Source organism: Canis lupus, chromosome 19, assembly GCF_003254725.2.
Source record: "Canis lupus dingo isolate Sandy chromosome 19, ASM325472v2, whole genome shotgun sequence".
Classification (NCBI taxonomy): Eukaryota; Metazoa; Chordata; class Mammalia; order Carnivora; family Canidae; genus Canis; species Canis lupus.
In genome coordinates this window covers 11,271,490-11,291,339 of record NC_064261.1, presented here as the reverse complement: position 1 = coordinate 11,291,339, position 19,850 = coordinate 11,271,490, and the positions used below count along the sequence as shown (strand labels likewise).

General features: G+C 34.2%; 1 long non-coding RNA gene across 4 annotated transcripts in view; it reads left to right on the top strand.

Moving 5' to 3' along the window:
* Nucleotides 1-19,850, top strand: part of LOC112642794 (uncharacterized) — a 148,538-nt gene that overhangs the window by 32,157 nt on the left and 96,531 nt on the right. Inside the window, exons 3-5 of one of the 4 annotated variants that reach the window (XR_004807116.2) lie at nt 12,696-12,892; nt 14,528-14,663; nt 17,652-17,802. The exons of 2 other annotated variants lie outside the window; for them this stretch is intronic. This is a non-coding gene — a long non-coding RNA (uncharacterized LOC112642794). Of the gene's footprint in view, nt 1-12,695; nt 14,501-14,527; nt 14,664-17,651; nt 17,803-19,850 lie in introns of those variants that run through there. One more of the 4 variants, XR_007403963.1, reaches the window with a different exon arrangement.

Below are 19,850 nucleotides of genomic sequence, written 5' to 3'. Positions count from 1 at the left end.
CATTTCAAACTTTTTCATCATTATTGTATTTGTTATGGTGATTTGTTGTCAGTGATTATAACTCATTGAAAGCTCAGATGATGGTAAAGTTTTTTAACAATAGTGTTTTCTACTCAAGATATATACATTGTGTTTTTAAATATAACACTATTGCACACTTATCTACACTCTAATATAAGCAAACCTTTTATATACATTGGGAAACCAAAATATTCATTTGACTTGCTTTATTATAATATTTGCTTCATTTCAGTGGTCTGGAATCAAACCACAATATCTCCGATATTGTACAGCTATACTTGTATGCATAACCCACCTTCTACTCTAGTTGTCTTCCTACTGATTCATATCTATTAATAATCTCACACATGTTGCAAATTTTCAAAGTGTGGGGGTTTTTTAGTCCTCTTTGCTTTCTGGTTATTCATTCTCCACTTAGGAATCTCATTTAATTACATTATTTAGACTAAACTATGGGGAGAATTCCAAAATCTGTTACTTTAGCTTTGATCTTTCTTCATATTTCCATCTTACCAACAATACTAAACATATTCCCAGCTCAAATTTATCCAAAGCAGGACTATTGTTCTTTCCTGATGTTCTCACTTTAATCTGTTTCTTGTGTCACTTCTAACACCATGATGATGGTTCTTCAATCATTATTATCATCTAAAATAACATTCTTGAGTTTTCCATGTCTCAAAAAGGAGATAAGCTATTCTGGAAATTATAATAACATTTATTCAATTGTTGGATGTGATTATCGGTTCTTCTCTTTCTGTTGTATCCTGCATACAGTGAACTGACAAATACATTTGGCTTCATGCAAAAAATAAAATCCAGAAAAACACATTCCTCAGGACATTCCCCACTACCACTAGGTAGAAACTACCATCACCTGTGACAGGGTGTTGTCATTAGCTCCTAGCTAGTCTGGTTTTGTCACACACACACTTCTCTAAAGCAGCTAGAATGATCTTTTTACTCAAAGTCTAATGATTTCCATTTTTTCTCAGGGTAATAGCAAAAACCTTTACAGTGGCTTGAAGACTTTACATGAACTTGGCCTCCACTCTCTTCCCAAACTCAGTCCCTAAAAATTCAGCCTTGATCACTTTGGCCATACAGGCCAACTAGTTTTAGAGCCTTCCTATGGCTAGTTTTACCTGTGTTTCCTATTTTTCCTTTCCTCAAGGTTTTCTTCCTTCATTCCTTTAGGTGTTTGTTGAAAACATACCTACACAAGAAACCTTCTAAAACCTTTATCTTCAAAATAATACAACTCACTTCCATTACTTTCCAATTGTTTTAACCACTTGTATTTTGTCCTTTGTATTTATTAACATCTGGTGATTATCTATCTATCTATCTATCTATCTATCTATCTATCTATCTATTCATCTATCATCTATCATCTATCATCTATCTAATGTCTCCCCATAGAGAATATAAAGAATGGAAGCTCCATAACAATGGCATTTTTTTTCTATTTCTTTCACTATCATATTTGTAGTGTGTAGCACAATGCTTAATATGTAAAAAGTACCATTAAATATCTGTTGAGTAAATAAATGAATAAATAAATGTTATGGAATATACAGACAACTTCCAAAACTGGGTAAGGGAAAGAAAATGGAGTAAAGAGAATTTATATCTTATGAATTCCTCCTCAGGTACACATACTATTTTTTACATAGTGTTACATGAAATTAGAAGCATATCCAATATTGACCATATGACATCAAATATAATATAATTTCTATCTTCCCATTGAAATGACTCACTAAGTTGTTTTTTATATATTAAATGTATAAATTCCATCATTGTGATAATATTGCATATATGTAATATTTAATTTGTTCATTTTTGTGTTAATTAAAGTAACAATGTATTAATTTTAAATTATTACTTTTTATTCTCACAACACGTGAAATAATTTTATTCAACTGCTCATGCTCCTTTTTGACATTAATTTCATCATCTAACACAGCCCTTGTTTCTTTTTCTTTCTCACCTAAATTGTTCAAGATGAATTCTCTATGTGTGATGCAAGACACTGTAACTCAAAATCACGAGTTCCCATAGTACTGAAATTAGAGCAATGATTTTCCTCTAACATCTATTTTCTTACACATATAACTGTGATCTTCCACAGCATAACAACTTATTGTATAGTTTTCAAATAATTATTTTTACAAATGTTTGCCTTCTTTCTCCCTTTCTTTTTCTCTTTAATGATTATAATGTACACTTCCAATTATGAGAGCATGTACCCAGTAGTGATGACAAAATATGTGTTGTCTATTATTTTTGTTATTATAGTTTGACTCTTGTTTTACTAATTATGTCAGGTTACCTCTCAAAGTATCCTGATCTAGCTATGACTGCTGTGCCATTTCTCTTAGAAAAAAAAAAAAAAGACACCCTATACAACAAGTTTGTAGGAGCCCACAATTAGGTGTTCCCTATTTCCTAAGGGTTAACTTCAAAGAAAAAACCTCCCATAATATTTGCACATACATAATAATTTATTTCATTCAATAGAAGTCCAGCATCTTTGATTGTGGTTCTATAAAATGCTTGCTTTTTGCCCATAGATCACATCATTTAATCTTTATAATAATCCTGAGAGACACACATTATTTTAATTTTACAGATGAGAAAAAGCCTATATAGAAACAAAATAATGTTCCCAAGTCACAGTGAAGTAGACCAGAAATACCTTCTCTATTTCAGGTTGTCTTCTGTCTCTGCCTTAACAAGACAACAGCATGCAGAGTAGTTCAGAGGGAGAAAGCTAAAGAGAAGCAAGGAAGGCTAGCTGAGAAGATACTGAGATAGCCTACGTTAGAGGGGATGGAGAATTTTAAGGCAAACTAAGGTGTGAGCCTGAGGGTATTTTATATCTGATCGCTAGAGGTGAACATTTATCTGCCGTTAAATTTGGTCGTGGAGAATATTGGAAAATAATTATGATAAGATATCTGATGATTTAATTTTAATCTTATGGGAAATGTGCAAGATATTTTACTCTAATATTAACCTCATTTAAAATTGTTAAATGTCCCTGCTATTTATCTCAGTCACATGAAATAACAATGTTAGGTAGAGTTTTATATTAAACTCTAATAAAAATGTGTATATTACCAGGTTCCTTTTTGTTGTTCACACACTAGAATCGTAGAACTAATTTTCATATAAATAATATTCTAAGATGTATTTTTCTGTCATCAGCAATGTAATAACATCTATAATCAGTTTATTTCAAAAGCTCCTTTCATCCAAAGAACTCAAAGTTATCATGAACATTAATTACATTTACAAGTCTCTGAGGGTTAGATTCATTTATGTAAGCTTCTCTGATAGAATCACTTACAGATAATGGTGTTAAATAACAATATTCCTGCTAATAAGACCTTTTGAAACATAAGATTAATAAGTCTTAATAAAACAGGATGCCGATAGAGAATTTTATTTTATGTTGACACTTTCTCATTGTCCACACGGTCTTCATAAACCTTCTCTAAATTACAGTGAAATTCTCAAAAAATACATACCATGAATCAGAGGCATATTTTCTCTGTAGCCAGTGAAGTGCAAGCTTTTGGGCTCCTCACTTGCATATCCACTTCAATGGACCTAGGAGGTACCCTAGAAATCTATTGCTCACAAGGTCATAGGCAAATCATAGCCAAATCCATAAATTTATGTGAAGGATGAAACTCCTTTGATATTACAGCCTGACTAAATGAGTTTACATTTCTGGCCCTGATATAAAAAACAAAAAAAAAAAAAAAAAAAAAAAAACAAAACAAAAAAAAAACGGTTACATTCCTTTCTTGTGTCATGAGAAATCATACATTCCAGTCAAAACTACCAAACAACAGGTTGTTCATTAGAGCAATTTCAGACATCATATAGGGAAGCAAAACAAGAGAATAATGGATTTCCAGTATAGGTGGAAAATATTTACCTTCCTGGAAAAGTAGTTTCAAGCTCTGTATGTGCTATTGTCAACCTCTTTATTTAATTTTGGAGTAAAAGTAATACAAGGAAAATATTGTGGACTTTTTCCAGCTAATATATATATATATATATATATATATATATATATATATATATTAGGTGTTAATTCCCAACCTAACATACAAACTTAATAAAAATGCTAGCAATAGGATTAAGAAGCAAGGCCTCTGTTCCTTTGAAAGGAAAAAAATGAACAGTAGTAGAGAAGTTATAATCCTGTGAAACTTGGACATTTTGAAATGGAGAAAAAAGCATTAGTCCTTGCTGCCCTACCCACATGCCATACAAAATTAAGCAAGAAATCTTTCTCTTCATCAAAGGTGACTGGACCAGGGGGATGGGCATCTGATTCTGGCAGGAAATAAAGAATTGCATGAAATGTCTCAGATTATTTGAGGAATCAAACAAGTAGGCATAGATATTACAAATAACACATGATGGGCAAAGAAGAATTGGAATAGTACTGTTCAATAGAACTTTCTGGAATGATGAAAATGTGGCTATTGAAAATCAGAATGTGGTTAATGTGAGAAAGAGGAACTAAATTTTGTATTTTATTTTCTCAAAAAGATTTTAGTTATTGATTTGAGGGAGAGGAACAGAGGGAGAGGGAGAGAGAGGAAGGGGGAAAAATTCTCAGGCAGACTCTACATGGAGCATGGAGCCTGATGTAGGACTCAATCTCAGGACCCTAAGATCATGATCTGAGCTGAAACCAAGAGCTAGACGCTTAACTGACTCAGCCACTTAAGTGCTGTATGTATTTTTATTAAATTTAATTAATCTGAATTTAAATGTAGCTAGCCACATATTTTAGACAGCAAAGATCTGGAAGGCCATTAGTAGTCAGATTCTGTAGCTCTGATGGGCTAGATATACATTAACTTAAGGGGGCCAATCGAAAGAGAATACTACTGACATAAAAAATGTTAGAAAAGAGAGAAATTATGTTGGAGAGAGAGATTATGATATTGATTTCTGCTTTTTAAAAAAGATTTTATTTATTTATTCATGAGAGACACATAGAGCAATGCAGAGACATAGTCAGAGGGAAAAGCAGGTTCCTAGTGCGAGTCCAATGCGGGACTCAATCCCAGGACCCCAGGATCACGCCCCAAGCTTAAGGCAGACACTCAACCTTTGAGCCATCCAGGCGTCCTGATTTCTGATGTTTAATTCCAGTTTGCATGGAATCTAGTTCTTCACCCTTTCATTGAGTTTGGTATGAAATCTGTTCTCCTTCTCTGTAAATCTCACATATTTTGAATTCATTTATGTGAATTACTTTAAAAAATCTAGACTTGGAGAAAGAATCATACAACAAATGGTAAAATGTCTCCAGAATGCCAGGGAAACCAGAGAAACAATGCCAGTCCTGCATTCTTCACATGGGTCTATGGAGTTTTGTGCTTTCCTTCCAGTATGAATTAGTAGGGAGAGCTTGAGTTTCTATGTTGTATAGATCTCAGCTCGTAGTTCTGCTCAGTCTCTCAGTTCTGTGAATTTGGAAAAATGCTTCCATGTCTGTAAGTATCACTTCACTATCTCTAAAATGGGATGAAGGACAGTTAATGACAATACCAGGTTCACAGAAATGTATTAGATACAATAATACATATGCAGAAACTGTGAAAGTGACTGGCACGCAGTAGCTAGTGTATGTTCTTGCTCTCACCTGCTGTCCATGTGCAGAGCCTGCCAGGCTAATCCGATAAGCCTGGAAGGTTCAGATGAGACCACTGGCCACAATTCTTATAAAATGTATTGTCATCTTTGTGAGATAAAAAGGGAGGGAGGTAGCATAATTGTATTCACATTGTAGAGAATAACTTAGAATTTGGAAGCTGTATATAAAAAATCTTCATTATGGACTGTGTTTTGTTGCCTAATTAATGGTGAAAGATCACTGATACATTGAAACGAGACATCATAATTAAGTTTAAATTATCTGAAAGTTTCCACAACAATCTTAAAAATATGTTTGTTTTTGATGCATTGCTATCTCCTTACCTAAATTTTGGCAAAGCTAAATAAATAAATTCATGAAAAAGAAATATCCATATAAAGAAACATATCTTTCTTGGGCAAGATACAATCTTTCTGAAAATGAAAAGAATCACATTAGAAATTATAATGTGTTACTTTCATTCCAATCTTAAGCATGTTTGAAACAACAACAAAAAAAATTCCAATTTCTACAAAAATGTTCTCTAGGCTATCATTTGCATACAATTGCAATGTATATGTGATATGTATAGGAAATAAATGTTTGACTGTCAAGATGGGAAATGGAAATTCTAAATATATTCCTGCTTCTACCTTGGTCATATTATCAATTAGATAAACGAAATGTGGTTTACATCTTTTTAGAGTTTTAGATAAGTATCCCACAATATCACAATACCTTTTTTTAACAACTGTAGCCTCTTGTGGATGGGGCTGTATCTATCACTTTTTCTCAAAACATGGCTGTCTCATCTTGATATGGAACATTAGGTTAGGTGTTTTAATGTTTGCTTAATTTAATAGAAGCAATTTCTCTACTTATTTGTTAAATGCATTTTAATATTTTCATATGCCTAGAGGCTAAACAAATCATACTTAAAAAGGCAAACTGAACATCATTTTTAATTGATTTTAAAACATCAGAGCTTATATTGCATGTAGACTTGTGTCTAGCTCTAAAATAACAGAACTAAATGAAAAGCATGTATCTAACAACCACCTGCACATCTCCCAGGAACGTCAAAATCCATGTGATTAAATGAAAATTGTTTTTTTTTCCTCTAAACTTCCCTTCCTCCTACTAGGATGCTTCAGCTAGATAATAGAATGCCATCACTTGTCCCCAAGATCAAAAGTAGGCATCATCAAATTCTTTTACTTTTAACTTCTGTAACTTCTCTGCCTCTAACCCATAATCAACTCCAGCTTCTTTTCTTTTTAGTGTCTGTCAACTTGCTTTCTCTTCTCCATCACACCTGCTCTTCCTCTAGATTGGGCTCTCAGTATACCTCACTTTGGATATTATAATAATAACTTCAATCCATTCTCCACCTGCTGTCTAGAATAATTTTTATGAAACATAAATCCAGTGTTGTTACTGTTTAGCCCACAAACCAATCAAGTTCTGTCTCTACATACCATGGCTTCCCTACTCTTATAATGGAACAAATGTTACCTTCCATGTCTGATCCAAACCCCTCTCCCCCTGAACTCTGGGTTCTTGCCATCTCAGAACATTACTTTCTTCCATCTGCAAAAATTGAAAGTTTTTTCTTGATTTAATTCTCCTCTGAATGCTCTTCTATTTGCATTGTTTTCCCTACTATACAACATTCTTTCGAAATTTGAGTATGAACTCATTGTCTCCACTTCTTCATGGATCACTCAATTTCTCTCTCTCTAGCCAATCCACTGAAATTGCTTCTTTCAAGATCAAAAATTATTTTTGTGTTGCCAGGTCCAATGACATTTTTTTGATTATGTCCTATTTGACATCTCAGCAGCATTTTTCTTGCCTCCCTTTCCTTAGATTTTATGTGATCAACCAGTGCCGATTTTTTGGCTCACTGTTTCTTTGTCTCTTTCATAAGTTCCTTCTCCAGGAATATCCCTGGGACTCCTGCCCCCTTTTCGCTATATACACTTGTTTCTCAGGGGATCTCTTCCAAGACTACAGTTTTATATATTATGTACCCAAATTTAAATCCCCAATACTAACATTCCCATGAACATGAGTTGTATCCAAAGTAGGCAGATAAGGATCGTTTTAAACCTACCATCTTCAAAGTAGTATTTTGATTTGTCTCCTATTTCTACAGTTTTTACCATTACAGTAGATGATATCACTGATTAAATAAATGTACCAAAACCCCAGATGTTATTCTTGATTTTTCTTTCTTCATCTGCTACATCAATATACAACCCAGAATTATTCCTTTTCCTTTATTTACACTTCATGACCTTGAAATAGGCAAGGAAAACACTGAAAACCTTGTATTTCATTAAAATTGCAGATGTCTGTTCATTAAGGTACCTAATAAGAAAAAAACAAGCCACAGTGTGAGAAATTTTGGCCACATATATAACTGACAAAGCACTGATCCATTAGATGGAAAGAACTACTATCAAAAACATATAGACAGTGGTATAGAAGATATCTTTATTGCTTTTTAGACCAATTATAGCAACATAAAAGTATGATAAAAATAATTTTTACTGTTCATTTATTAGCACAAGACATTATTCTTGTGTATTACTTCAAGATTAAAAAAGACAATTTGTATTACTTCAAGATCATTTAATCCTCATGAAGTTTTAGTTGAAGTAGATGTCACTGTTGTTTCATTTTTACAGATGGAAAAACTGAGTTTCAGAGAACATTAATGAATTAACCAGAATCACACAGCTTGGAGCTTGGTTTTGGGTTTGGAGTGTTCTAACCATAGAACCGAAGGGATTGTTAGGTCATGATACTGTTTTGTTTGCTTTGAACTATTGTGACTATGTCTGATTCACAGAAGTGGTCTATCAAATTTCTTTTTCCTATTATTTTGTTCCTTTGAACTTTCATATTTTGGCAGAAATATTAATCAACACCCCCAGTGACAAGATGACTAGCTCGATTTTGAAACTATTAACTGGGTTTGATATTTAAATTAATGTCAGCCTCTGGCTTACTTCTGGATTAAGCATGGGAATATGACTTTTATTACACAGATGACTCACATTTCCTATTAATGTTGGGATGTTTTCCATATTGGATCTGCTGGGCTTTTGATTCAAATTTTCAATACATATCTAAGCTAGAGACTATCTGGGAGTACAACGTTAGGAAAATCATGTTATATTCTATATATGTTATATTTATATATTACATATATTGGAAACAAAACTAGCAATCATAGAGATTCCAGATTACCTTCGCATGAGGGAAATTAGACTAATGGAATAGACAGCCCTAGCATTTTGGGGAAGAATAATACTGAAAGGAGAAAAATTTTGGACAAAGTGTAGATAATCTACAAATATATAAATGAAATGAAATGAAATAATGAAATGAAATGAAATGAAATGAAATGAAATGAAATGAAATGAGCCTGGCCAGAGCGCCACCCATGCTACCTCTACAGCATGAACACACTCACAGAACCACATAAAACACTTCTATCTTATCTCTATCTCAATGAGTAGCATCACTCAGCTGCCAATAACAAATGTGGTCATGTCTGTAGATTCACTCCCACATTCAGATGGTCACTAAGTACTCTACTCTCTACTTTTTCAGTGTCTCTCATTAACGTTCTCTTTCACTTAGTTCAGGATTTAATTATTTTTTGTTGAATCCTTCCAATAGTCCTAACATCTCCTTGATGACAGAGTTTTTCTCGTTCAATTTCACTCACCAGAATCTAGCCTCACTGATTTATCTAAGATACTTATGTGGGAAGAAGGAGTCATAGGTAGTCACAGAGGATCAATAGATAGGGGCAGGATAAGTTCTACTAAAGAAATGTTTTCTAGAATATGGGGAGAGAACGTACTCACATTCAGAAATGTAGGAACTAAGCTTAGTTATGAAGAATGAATACAAAGTCAGAGTTTAAGACTAGTGATTGAGAGAGAGTTTATAATTGCTCTTGATTTTAAAAAATCCTATGACAATCCTGATTAAAATAGAAAAAAATGTCCTCACATTGAGGCATTAATAATAAGTTATATAATAGTTTCAGAATCAATAGCTGTAAGAATTATTTTGTTAAACTTATATCTAAATATTTAGTTATATTTCTCTTTAAATCTACTGCTGTTACAAAAAAATAAAATACATCTACTGCTATTTAGGTTTTGGTCTTGATAGTATTGCAAAGATTTTTAATAAAATTTTGCCTACTACATTTAAATATTTTACATTTAATTCTGTTACCTCACAGATAATGTGATTTTTTATGGAAACTTGCAATCATGCAAAGCATGACTTTATAAACATCATATATTTCAGAAAATGACTTAGAATGTTTTACTTGGACATTGCTTTAACCTACCGGGTGAGGTTGGTTTTTTTTTGTTTGTTTTTTTTTTTTTATATAAAATCACTTAAAGGGTTTTTTAATCAATAAAGTGTTACAATTGATAGAATTTTTAAACACAATAGTCTCTCTTTAAAGTTTTCTAACATTTTTAACTTAGAATAGACACTCTTACCCTCTAACATAAGGTCATCAATGCCTTAGCAATAACTTCTCCTGATTTTCAGAATGCATGTACATTAAGCAGACACAACAGGCCACTTTAAAGCATCTCTTCAGGGGATCCCTGGGTGGCTCAGTGGTTTAGCTCCTGCCTTTGGCCCAGGGAGTCATCCTGGAGTCCCAGGATTGAGTCCTGCATGGAGCCTGCTTCTCCCTCTCTCTCTCTCTCTCTCTCTCTCTATCTATCTCTCATGAATGAATACATAAAATCTTAAAAAAAAAAAAAATAAAGCATCTCTTCATACCTGAGAAGTAGTTGGCAGACTAATGGTTTAAAATTTTTCAACAGAATGATTGAGTTGCCTACTATGTTTTTATAGAATGGCGTTCAGGGTAGCTTGAAATTTTACAGGCTGCCAATTTCATTCTCCCTATAGGCCCTAGGCCCTTCATCTCTGAAAATTTAGTTTTGTGGTTGAAGCACTTTTTTTTCTTTGAGGTAAATGTGGCTTCCGATGAATGCAATATGCCTCCTTTCATACCATGGTCCCCTCCAGAGTGTAAACTTTGGTTCTATCTCAGAAGGAACTTGAGGGACAAACTTGTGCTTTAGGGCATCATGTAAGTGTGTGCTATATGTAATGTCCAGCACTCCAGCCTTCTATGTGATAAGCATCAGCCCTTTCATATAGTACATGCCAGTCAGAGCAGGGACAGCATTCATTGCTCTCATCTCAAAGTGCTGTTCTCTACCCTTGACTATTTCCCCCTAAGACCCCATTAGTATAATCTAAAAAATACAGGTTTTTAGCTCAAGTTATTTTTATTTCTTTAAAGAAATGGTTAATAAGTCTAATTCTTTCTCTTCCTTCTTTGACCCTTTCTAGCATTCAATATTTCTCTGCCCTGCTGACCTAATCTCTAGTTGCTATTACCTCTGACTCTAGTTCTCTGGTTCCAGACTCTCTGCACTTATGCACATGCATGTAGCAGGACCAAAGTACTGGGCAAAGGACATCCTTTTCAGGAGAGCTTTTAACCAATAGCTGGAGAGAGTTAATGAATAAATACCCTCAAAGAATAAAAATGTTTTCTCTGTCAGGTATAGTTTTCATTTCTACTTTGCTCTGTATATCTCTGAATCCTGCTTCTCTCTGCTGAACAGAGACTTCTCATTTTCGTAAGACTTCTCTTTCTCCTCCATAAGTATATCCTACATAATATGCAGGATTCTAAAGAGTCATAGCCTTGACTTCATCCTTGATTTTATATAACCATGAGATTCTAGTGCTCTTCACATTCTAACTGGCTAACTGGCTCAGTCAGGGTGTCCTAATTACAGATTTTCAAGAAAATTCAATATAATCAACTTAGCCTATGAATTAATACATTGGAGGTGCAATATCCACCCAGATCCAATCATTGAAGATCTGGCTGTTGTGGCCCTGTAATATGATCACAGTAAATGGATTATCTTTTTTACAGTAGATTAAAGAAGTGATATTCTTAGAAGCTGATTGGATCAGGAAGCAATAATTAGAATATCTAATACAGCCATGAAAAAATAATCTTTTGTAAGATAAACTTTAAAAAAAAAATACTTAGGCTTTCCCCAACCAACATCTGAATGTCACTGAAGGGCTAAGTCATTGGGTCTAAGGGTATATATATATATATTATATGGTATGAATTTTCGTCAAGATGTACAAGAAAGAATATGTTTCCTTATTACTCTTTAAGTACCCTCTTCAGCAAATGTAAAGACACACACAGTCCACTGAAATAATAAAAAATGTTTAATCTCATTATTTCGAGTAATCCCCTAACAATTCTGTGTTCATGTTAACAAATTGCCAGGCAGATATTTTGGTTCTCTTTCCATGATCTTTCCCCAGTTTTCTGCTATTTCCATGCTATCCTTGGGGCACAGGAATCTTCCAAACCCGAAAATTCCAATGGCTAAAATCTCATTTCCTTAAACCTGAAATATCCATTTCTTTTTAAGATTCACTTCCTGTATACAGAGTATTGTTGGGCTTAGAACCTTTATCCAAACTTCTCTAGAGCACACAGAACTGTTTACCTCCCACAGCTCATGGATTCTCTTCCCACTCATGAAGGAAAGTCTTCCATATCTTCTCTATGCCTTTCTGCAAGCTATGTCTTATGAAATAAGCTTCGATTTTTGTAAAATCCAAACCAGGAAGGCTTAGAGTCTTTCCATCCTGCTATGAGATAAGTAAGGTATACTTCTTGGGCACAAAATTCAAGGGGCACCAAAAATCTCAGTAATGAAGATGAATGTTTAATGGAATTTTTAAAATTAAAAAAAGCAAAAATGCACGATAAACAAAGTTCTTAAATTTTAAATGCAGACAGGATTAGTATTACTGACTTTTCTTTTTGCTGCAGGTTCCAACATGGAGCAGAGTATTGCTGCTGTCCCTAAGTACTGAATATGCTATTTATTTACAGGAAGGAGAAAGGAAAGCAGGAACTGCATATGTTACCTCTCAAAATATTATACAGCAAAATATGGAGGAGATGCTCTTTGGAGAATAATCTGTCAAGAACAGCAGCCTGAACTCAAATATTTGGAATGTAATTTTCTTGAAATTCCATGTTAGGATGAATCACATGCTAAAATATTTGATACCAACTGTTGAAGCCTGGTGAGAAGCTTGAGACCTCACATTGTTTGGAAGAGACTACTCCTGGATGTCTTTATTTACAATGCCACAAGTGGCCTGGCAACACAGTGCCTTAGTGAGAGACTCATTACACCTTTGAGCCTAGAAAGATGTCCACAGTCCCTAACTCTGTGGCAGAAGGTTGGGGAAAATAAGCTGACTCATGTACTTTTTTGCCGAGCAGTGAGGTGTGATTTGATTCACCTCATGTACCTTTTGGACACTCAGAATTTTCACCCATATAGCCCTTATTGTATGTTACAACATGAGCTAACGATGGCCTCTTCAGAAAGTTCCAGAGGACAGAGCCAGCTCTCTCACTCTCAAGCCACAAAAAATTGTTCCAGCTTTCCAAACTATTTTGGCATTGCTTCCTAGATAAGTCATTAAACAAACTAATAGATAAACAAAGAATCTCTTCTCTATCTTATAACCCACTAGAATGACTGAGTTTTCAATTTCTAAAAACAATTCAGTGCTGTTTACCTACTCTGCATTTTTCTTTTTCTGGAATAGATGTTTATTTACTTATCATTGAAAAACTGAAGGTAGCTAAAATAATCTAGTACCTTGCTATTCAAAATGTGGTTGTGAGACCAGAAGAATCAGTATTAACTATTAGAAATGTAGAATTTTAGGCCCCTTCCCATTGCTAGTGATTCAGAATTTGCACTTAACAAGAGACCCAGTTGATTTGTATGCACATCAAAGTCTTAGAAATGCTGATACAATGCAGACTTTTTCTTTAGCTTATATTTATCTTGTTCTACAGTCTCTAGTATGTGTTTTGGTGCCCAATTCTTGCTTTCAGTTTCTTATTATTTACTCCACATCTTTTCCTTGATTTTGTTCTAAGGAGAATATTGAAAAACAGATTTTCAGCATTTAAATTCTACAAAATACTATCTCTCCTCTCCACTATACTCTGCAAAATGCTTTTTAGATAATAAGACTAAATCTGAGCCATTTGTGTAACTGGTTACTCCAGAATTTGCAGACTTTGTGGAATCATGAATTTTTTTGTGGATGTTGTGGTGGGGAAGGGTTTTTGTTACCCCTAGGGAAAGTTACTTCACACAAGCTAAGAATCCTCTACTGGATAGAAAGTGATGTGTTGGAGCCAGTTTATAATGGCTTAAGAGCCAAATGAATGCATCTTTTTCCAATGCCATGTTCATTGACAGGATTATGGTTGCTTGAAATTACATTTGGTGTAGTTATTTATAATTTAAACCACAGAAATTGGCAAATGCCAAATCAGGGTTTGTTTTTTTGTGTGTTTTGGGGGGTTCTTTGTATTATATTGCTTGAGTATAAACATCCCAAGTTCTCCTAAGTAGTAAAAATAAACATTTTTCCTGTAACAGTAGTTTATTTCATTATTACTGACTTATTTCCTTTATAATATTCCCTGGAATTTATCTCCAAAGGTGACAGAAGGTTATAGAAGTATAATCTCAAATAATAGTAAATGGTAGATACATAAATGTTTAAAACAAAGAAAAATAAGTCTTAGGCATGATAAGTAGATTGTTCAAAACAATATAACAAATAGTGAAATGAGTAATGACATATTTATCTCTATTTCTCCAAAACCTCTGCTGTTTTTCATATAAGTCAGTATATGACTTGAGACAGGTTCACAAGGGCTTTGATGTTTGAGTATATTGCCAATCTACTCATGGCATGGAAAAATATTTGCCAGGACAAGTTCCTCAGCAATGCAAAGAAAATAATAGCTGATACTTGAAAAGTAAGTATCATGAGTCAGGTAATATCTTAAGTATGCCATAGGTATTCATTTAGTGAAGCCTCAGGAGAACCCCAAAACGTGAATATCTGCACATTATAAACGTGACTGAGAAAACTTAACTAAGATCCAATAAGCAGTATGTGGTTGAATTGGGATTTGAATCCTGATCATTACACATCACTGCCTTCAGTAACAGATCCTTGATTAGAGAGGCTCAGCCCCACAATGTTCTAATCAGGATGGCCATTTGTTTTGGCTAAATGAGATTTCAGAGATGCTTTTCTTCATAAAGCTTCAGTAGCTTTTACTTGTAAAATGTCAATTTTCTTAAATTAATCTATTATATGTTAATATAAAATTAATCTATAATTATGTCTGTTATAATCTATTAGATCTTAGTTTTTTCCTATTTCAAAAAATGAAAGCTCTCCCAATCCATAGCTTGAATATTCTTTGTTCATTTTCATGTCATACAAAAGTGTCTTAAATTTTTCTGAAAATTTGCTGAATTTTGAAATAAAAGCATGCCCATTACTCATAATTATTATCAATAATTTTAAAAGCTAAATTTTAATTTTATAGAATCACTCTGCCTCTTCTTCTTCTTCTTCTTTTTTTTTTTTTTTAAGCCTTTATCCAGTAAAACATTTGTCTTGAGATATATAGAGACACTTCAATATCAGGCCATATGTAGCCAGAAATGTATTCCGATGAAAGAAAGGCAATATACATAAATTATCCTGCAAGAAAACATTCCATTAACTATAGACAGCTGACCTTCATTGCGTACAAAGTGATTTATAATGTAGGCTGTTTTTGCAAAAGGCATACTAAGAGAGGCAACAGTTGTCTAGATCTTGGCAGTGGTTTGGAGTCATTTTGTAATTGAGCATTAGATTTATGAAGTCAATAACATCAACAATGTATTCTGATTTTATCTTAATTGGATGCAATTAGACCTAGGTGTGCTTTTCATAAAATTAAAGATCTGAAGCACCGCAATAAGAAAGACGCCAGTGTTCTTTGCTTTGCTAGATGAAACAAATTGAGCTTTTATATGCTACTGGGATTTCTACATATTTATGGAGATAAATGCTAGGAAGTGGTGCGTATTCTCCTTGATTTTCCCTTCTCAGGATTTACAAGAAGAAAAAAAACTATATATATAAGAATTCAATTTTCATTCATTTATCCAACAAATATATTTTGAGAATCACTAAGTGCCAAGAGCTAGTCTATTCTTTAGGGTTGCCCTGGTGAACACTAATGGACTTTCTTGACTTTGGGGAAGATTAAAAAAAATATTGATTATATATATAGATAATATACAATATAGAATGTTTTATATATAGTGTCTCTGTGTAGGTACTGTATATAGATTATTTATGCACACACACAAAATATGTATATTCTGTCTATAGTCCCTGCTTTGAGATTCCATGGTGAAGGAGTTTAGCAATAAAAAGGAAATACAGCTGAAAAATGCTGGAGGAGGAATAGTCAAATTTCAGTTGAAGTTAGCAGATAGAATTAATGTGTTTGTGAAAAGGTAAATAGCATCAAGAAACTTGTTTATCAAGAAAGTTTCCGTAAGAACAATGAAATGTCTGAAGCAAGGTTAACACAGACTATTTGGTGAAAGACAATCAGAGAGCACTTGGCAATTTAGAGTACTAGAGAAGCTAATGAGCCCTGGGTGTTGTATGGAAGTGTTGAATCACTACACTGTACACCTGAAATAATATTACACTATACGTTAACTGACTGGAATTTAAATAAAAACTTTAAAAAAGAGAGTGCCATGGAGGTTAAAAACATGACAAGAGAGATGGGGCTTGTAGGTGACTTAATATAATTTTCACAATAACTAGCAGGCAAGCAATAGAATTTCCCTCTGTACGTAACTTAACTAGGATAACATGGGGTCTGGGTTTTGACCTTTGTTTATGTAATTATGGGACACAGTAGAACATAATTTTTAAAGAGTTGGCTTTCAACTCAGACTAAATTCTGGTTCTGCCACTCGGTATAAAAATTTGATCAATTTTCTTTCTTTTTTTTTTTCCAATTAATTTTCTTAATCTCTCTGTATCAGAGTTTCATTATCCGTAAAATGGGGGAATAATAGCTCTTATTACAGGAAGCTGTTGTGAAGATCAAATAGGTAATTCATTTTCTTTGCTGAGAAGAATGTCCGGAATGTCATAAGTGTTCAATTGAATTTAGCTGAGGATCTTTTCATTAATTATAAGCTCAGCCCTACCTATGTCTTCTAGTCACGTGAGGAAAGGAATCCATGCCTTGGGGGGATAAAGAATCATCTCAGCCATGAGAGAGGGGGTTATTACAAGCTGGTTCTGTCTGGATTGTGGCTATGCATGTTCAGGGAGAGAGATTGCTGATGGTTTGTCAGCGTCTAATTGGCCAGTTAGTAGTCAAGTTTACTGATGAATGAAAGATGAACACCTTCTATTGCATTTGCCTCTTCCACATGGTAGGATGAGCAAGGCAAGGCCTGGAACTTTAGAGTTGAATAGCTATCTTTATCTTGTCTCTCTTTCTATATTCCTTTTGCATATGGCCTGGTGAATGGCTATTAGATCAGGTCATTTTGTTTTTGTTCACAACTTGTTAAGTTCTGCTTTTTTTACTTTTTTTTTTTTTTTTTTTTTCTCCCATATGTCCCTGAGACAGTGTGTTGAAATCATATGATCTAGATTTGGGCTCAAGAGGAGGTGGATGCTGTGCAGTTGGCTTGGGGCCATGTATTTCAAAGCAGCCTTGATATAGCAGCTGGTTTTGGAAATTTGACTCCCATTTTAATATTCTTGCCTGTGTGTTCAGGACACTCAGAAACTCCATGGAGATGGTGAGACGCTGGCAGGGTCTTACCTACTCCTCACTGGCTCCCGCTCACCTCCTGAATATGTGACAGGAATTTCCCCACCGCTGGCTGACCCTGTCAAATTTCATTTTTCTCTCTTTCAGAGTGCCTCAACTAAATAAGCAAATTTCCACTGAGGGAAACAAGTCTTCCAAGAACATTTATGTGTGTGCTGGAACTTGAATTGAATTGAACTTTAATTGAATTCCATTAAAATAATACCGTTTTTTTTTAAATAATATCGTTTTTAATAAAGAAATCACAGTTTATTTTTTATTTGAATATTATTGTTTACTTACCATACAAGATCTGTTAGGGTTTTTTGTTTGTTTGGTTTTGGGTTTTTTTTTAGCATGTAGCTACAGGGTTTTCTTTTTTAAAAAATTATCAGATTAGGGAAGCACGGTTTATCTCAAAGTTTCTCTTGACTTTCTTTTGTCTCCTCAAAGTTTAAAATACCCTTTTTATGCATCATCGTCAGAAGCAGAACTATTATTATCATTAGCAATTACATTTAAGACAATCTTCAGTTCCCACTCTTTTCATTTGTAACACAAATTCTACATGTACCCTCCAAATCACCACCCTTGAGAGAATCTTCTGTAGCTCTGTCTGCCTCAAAATGTGCAGCTCTTTCCTCAGAACCACTTATGCTAACCAAACTATTAGCACCTGCTGAACCTCCTCTCCATCAGTCATCAATCATCAGCAATCAGGCAGCTACTTGATAATTAGTTGAGAGGGGGAAAAACACTTCAAAGAACTAAAAATATTTTCCACAGTGACTTTGTGCATAAAATAATTATTTTCCCTCTATTAATCCACTTACATTTCACTGTGCAGTAGGAAAATTTTAAAATGCTGTGCCCATCCATCAATACAATTCAATTCAATATGATGCACTTGTTACTCAGAGTTACTAGGAAGGCAATGCATAACGGATCCAGACAATTCCAAGGTATTATATATGTAATTTAATTTTTTCATTTTTAACATATTGTCTTTATCACCTTTCTTGATAGAAGAAGAGTTTAAATAACAAAACGAGGCACAAAGGCAGGAAATAGCTAAGAGCTATTTGGTGCTCAGTGCCAAGCACTACACTAACATGGTGACATATTAACTCACTGAATCCTCATGAATATCCTTTGTGAAAGGTACTATTTTTATCTCCACTTTACAAAGGAAATCTGAGACAGAGAGATTAAGTGACTTGCCCAAGATCATACAATTGATAAAGTGGCATGGCTGAGATTCCAACTCAGACAGCATGGCTCCAGATCCCATATTCTTGACCACAGGGGACTGTAAGATATAAAAATATATGAAATGATGGACAAGCACAAACAAATCAATGGGAAACACGATGTGCCTATTTTTTTTTTTTTTTTGGTGAGTATCCACATAATTATAAGCCCTATATATAGTTTCACAAAGGATCATACATGGAGATGTCCTCCAACAATAAGATAATATCAACAGCATCAAAGTGATAATGCTTAAATGTATTAATAACTAATAATTACTGAATTTAACACTGATCAAGAAACTATGCAGTTCCTTACATGTTTCATTTCCTGTGACAGGTTACTGGTCCAACTAAGAATCTAAAGCCACATTCTTTTTTTTTTTTTTTTTTAAGATTTTATTTATTTATTTGAGAGAGAGAGAGAAAGAGCGAGAGAGCAGGAGCTTGGAGGAGAGAGAGAGAAAGGAGGGGAGGGGTGTGGAGAGGAGGGAGTGGAGAGGGAAAAGCAGGCTCCTCGTTGAGCAGGGAGCCCAATGTGGGGCTTCACTGGATTCTAGGACCCTGGGATCCAGACCTGAGCTGAAGGCAGATGCTTAACTGCTGAGCCATTCAGGGACCCCCCCACAAAATCTACATTCTTAAAGCAATGCTCATTACTTACAGGAATGGATAAACTAATTACTTTTAAGTCATCAATTTTCAGAAACTGCCAAAAACTAGGTGAGATATTTCCAGCATGACTAGTTAAAAAAATATTTCACAATCTTTCACCTTTTTTTGCTGAGAACTATATGTATCTAATTTGAGACTTTGCCCACACAGAAGTTGTCTTTACAAAGTACCAAAACTGTGGAGAAGCCTTTGGTGCAAGAACCAAAGGCTTGAACAAACCTTGAACAAACCTTGATTTTTGTCCACACTTCACTAACAGTCGTAATTGCTAAATACATTTATACACATACAGACATATCAACTTTGCACTCGGAAACTGTAGAGTCCAGTGCATGTATTGGATGATGATATATAGGTTTGCATGAAGTGTGAATTAGAAAAG